A 3,852-nucleotide genomic window follows, 5' to 3' on the forward strand; every position below is an offset into this window, starting at 1 on the left:
GAACTTAAAAAATCCCAGCAAACCAAACAAAAAAACCTCAGCCGTTTTGTTGAAGCACCCCTATAAACCGTAACACTCAGCCCAAAGCTTAGCTTGAGATGTTCTCGCCTCAACAGAACTTTGGTTTTTGAGAGGGAGGTGATGCAGTGGAGACAAAAACATCAGGAGAAGCGCTATTCTGCTTGGTTTGGTCCTGGAGCCAGTGAAGTGCCCATGAATGAAGAAGGAAGGCAGCCACGCAGCCAAACACAGGGAGCAGCATGGGAAGGAGCCCCTGCTGTCAGAACGTGCACTGGTGCCTTTCTCTGCAGCACTGCACGGTCCCCTCTGGTGCTCCTCATGTTCCTTGCTCTTCCAGGAGTGGTGGCCACTGGGCAAGCTGAAGCTCTCTGTGTGCAGCAGGTTCCAGCTGATGTCCCTGTCTCACAGTGTTGGAATACACTGTTAACTAGATTTTTAGAATACCCATATACTTTTCCTCTTAGGGGATCTTACAAGCAAGCTTTTCACTAACAACTTCTGTGGTTCGCTGTAACCTCTCAGAATAATCATTGGTTCCATTGAACTTATGCCAGTTGGGTTGTTAAACTAAATTGAGAGAACAGGGCCTATATTAATTCTCAGAAGGCGAGAGATTGCCCTGTGATTTGGGGAAATCTTGATTGCTTACAATATGAATAAATGAACAAGGCAGATATTAACTTTACACCTGACTTCAATTTCTTTGAGCAGTAGAGAAATGTCCAATAGGAGGGAAAAAAAACCCAGCTAAAATTCATAAGCCAGCCATTAATAGGCTAATTTTGTGCTGTAAAATCATCAGCTGCCTACAGAAAACAAAGGGGTGATGAATGTGGTGTTTGTCTTTTATTCTTAGGAAAAAACCTGCAGATCAAACAGCCCCGAACAGGCTGAGCTGATATGCATCCCCCTTCCGTATTTTTGGGTATCCTCTGATATTCATTCCACTGATGTATTTGGCTGATGTATTTGATAGGTAATTATGTCAGCCATACCAAGATGCTGCTACTGAGCAGTGGAAGATGTTTTGCCATAAAGCTGATACCCCTTGTTACTGAACTCCCCTCAGACGTGGGATCTGCAGCAGCCACTCAAAAGCTGCAGTTGGTATTTTTGTGCTTATGCCACATTTAAAAATTATTCCTGCTTCATCAGTTCAGTCTTTTTAGCTGGCCTAGAGAAAAAAAACCCATACTGCAAATGAGCTCCTATTCTTATTTGTTGTTTTAAGAAGGGTAAGCACTGAAGTATTCAAATGGAACAGATTATACCTTTAATTACATCCAAACAGGATGCTGAGCTGATTTTTCTATTTTCCGTTTAATTGCTATAGTTCAAAAAGATATTGCAGAACTGTAGATGCGTTATTTAAGCAGAGCCACCCGGCCTCCGTGCTTGTGAGAGAGACCAGAAGGGGGAAAATAAGACAAAATAATTTAAAGGGGAAAATTCCAACAAAGTAGTTTGTAAAAAAACATCCTGGGGGAGACGTTTTACCTGGATCTATGTTTCATGCTTTCTGTGAGCATCTTGGGACTCAGTGGGAGTCCCACCAGCCACACTGGGTCCCTCACTCCTGAGGGACCCCCTCTCGTCCCATGGGTAGCAAAACACAGTTTCTTCTCTAACCTGCTCATCAGTGAGTGCGGTGCTTCTCAGATGCGATCCCAACCAGTCACCCTTCTCATGGATGTGCCTGATCTCCATTCTCCTACAATACAAAATGAGAATAATGAAAGCAGACACAATTTATCACTTCTTAAACCAAATATATTTCCATTTTGTTTGCATGTGTATGCGTGTATATCATTCACCACATAGGTTTAGAGTATGTACTACGACATTACAGTCAGTGATAAATCCTACTCGCTTACTATATGTGTTATTTGCTGCAACATTAAGCTCCGTAAGAATCTTATATGTAACTTGCACCAAAACTAAATATGTTGTGGAATTGATGCACAGTTGTAAACAAGAGCATAACTTCCCACTTGAGCACAGTCGAAGGTGGCAGCTTGTGTGGCAATTCCTTTGTAAACAACTGCACATTTTCCAAAGAATAAGCCAGTTAATTACATTTTTAATGATGGGTTTAGAAAATAGGATTCTTGGGGGGAAAAAAATACCTACAACACAACAAAAAAAGTAAACCTGAAGCTTGTACTGTAGAAAGAAATGCCATGTGTGAAATACTGGGTTGTGCTGGGCCTAGGTCTTTTGCTTTCCCCACCTTCTCTTTTTCCTTCTACCTGAACTGGCCTGTGTACAGGTCTGGTTTATAGCTCCACTGTGAATTCAAACAAAGCTGACACTGGCATAATCTACTTTTTTTTTTTTTGTGAGAATTACCTTATTTCACTATTTTCAATTGTGCTAAGTACATGCTACTCGCTTAGAGAGCTGATGGGGTGCGTAGCAGAGCTCAAGATGTTCTCTTAGCAGACAAAGCTTACAGAAGGCCGTGTCACAAGTAGGGTCTAACCGCTAGTAGCACTGGCAGCTCTGAAGGGCTGATATGATACAGCCTTGCTGACACACCACAGGTTACATGGAGAGATTCAGGGAGCAACTGAACGAGCTGGAGTAAGAGTACACAACTTTTATTGATGAAGTTCAGGGGAAAGAGGCACCGGGGGCAGCTGTATTAATCCTGTAATAACTTGAAATATAATCAGCACATTGCTGCAGGGATGGCGCGGGAGGGAGGGAGGTGGAGGTGTCAGGGTTTAAGTTCACAGGCTTTCCCAGTTCATTAAAAAGTGAATCAATCAGAGGAACAGGCTGCCTTTTCAAAGGCCTGGCAGTTGGGAAGGGGCTTCAGACATCGGGAGGCATGCAGATGGTACACCCGTCCTCAGCAGCATCCGCTTGAGGAGACGGCTGTGTTCTACCCTGCTCGAGCTAGTAAAATGTGTTAGAATGTGCTAGGGGAGATTCTGGCTGGACGTCGAGAACTTAAAAGCTCAGCAGTGCTGCTGCTGTGGGCCATATAAAGGTGATGCTGAAAGACTTAAAAGCAGTGCTGATGCTGTGGGCCATATAAAGGTGATGCTGAGAGATGTTTAGAAAGGGAAAACAAGTTTTGTTTTGTAATTTCTAGAGTGGTGGTTTGACCAGCAGGCAAATGGGCAGAAGGAGTGTGCCTACGGGACCCCTCTTTGTAGGCAGCTGGTATAGTAATTAGCTCATTACTATTCATTTTTGCCATCCCTGGACTCATCAGTGATGTATTTAAAAAAAACCCAAACAACAAACCCCAAAACCTAAGTGGAATTCATATACCTGGATCTAGCATTTCCTACATCCTTTGGATGAAGCTGGTGCACGTACACAGACCAGAGAACATCCTCGGAGAATGAGCTTACTCACCCCCACAGGCACTCGAAGGTTTAGGACACAATGCCCTATATTTAAATAGGACTCATGACTTTTTAATTACTGCACAGTACAACAGGGCTCAGTGAGAACACATGGTTGTCCGAAGTGGTATGCTGTGATTGCTCACCAGCGGTATGGGGGCGCATTTAATCAGTGGTCTCTAGTCTACATGAGAACAAGTACCCACCACAGGCACAGGTAGGAACACTGACAGACAGACAGAATTTCCATACTAACCTCAGTGCTGCATTGAGAATGTGCTGTGAGCAGTGCTGTGTCATAGTGATGCGTGATACAGGCTGAAAACCATCTGTGGTAGATGGCAGCGGTGTCAGTGTGACCCGACAGCTCCTCAGGGGGAAGTCGTCCCTTTGTGGACATCTTTTCTGGAATGCAAGTCCAAATCTTCATCATCCCCTGCCCCTTGCATGGATCCTGCTGTGCTTGCAGTGG

General features: G+C 44.1%; 1 long non-coding RNA gene across 1 annotated transcript in view; it reads right to left on the reverse strand.

The window, feature by feature from the left end:
- Positions 1 to 242: 242 nt before the first annotated feature.
- The window catches only part of LOC133226172 (uncharacterized), a 14,200-nt gene continuing 10,590 nt past the window's right edge, over positions 243 to 3,852 (reverse strand). The window contains exons 4-7 of the long non-coding RNA XR_009729429.1: positions 3,637 to 3,852; positions 2,410 to 2,599; positions 1,651 to 1,732; positions 243 to 441 (exon numbers count right to left, since the gene is read on the reverse strand). The exon at positions 3,637 to 3,852 is cut by the window's right edge and continues 51 nt beyond it. This is a non-coding gene — a long non-coding RNA (uncharacterized LOC133226172). The remainder of the gene's footprint in view (positions 442 to 1,650; positions 1,733 to 2,409; positions 2,600 to 3,636) is intronic.

The sequence above is a fragment of the Neopsephotus bourkii genome, unplaced genomic scaffold, assembly GCF_033783945.1.
Source record: "Neopsephotus bourkii isolate Nb327-2 ecotype Australia unplaced genomic scaffold, CSIRO-AGI_Nbou_v1 NB_1768, whole genome shotgun sequence".
Taxonomy (NCBI): Eukaryota; Metazoa; Chordata; class Aves; order Psittaciformes; family Psittacidae; genus Neopsephotus; species Neopsephotus bourkii.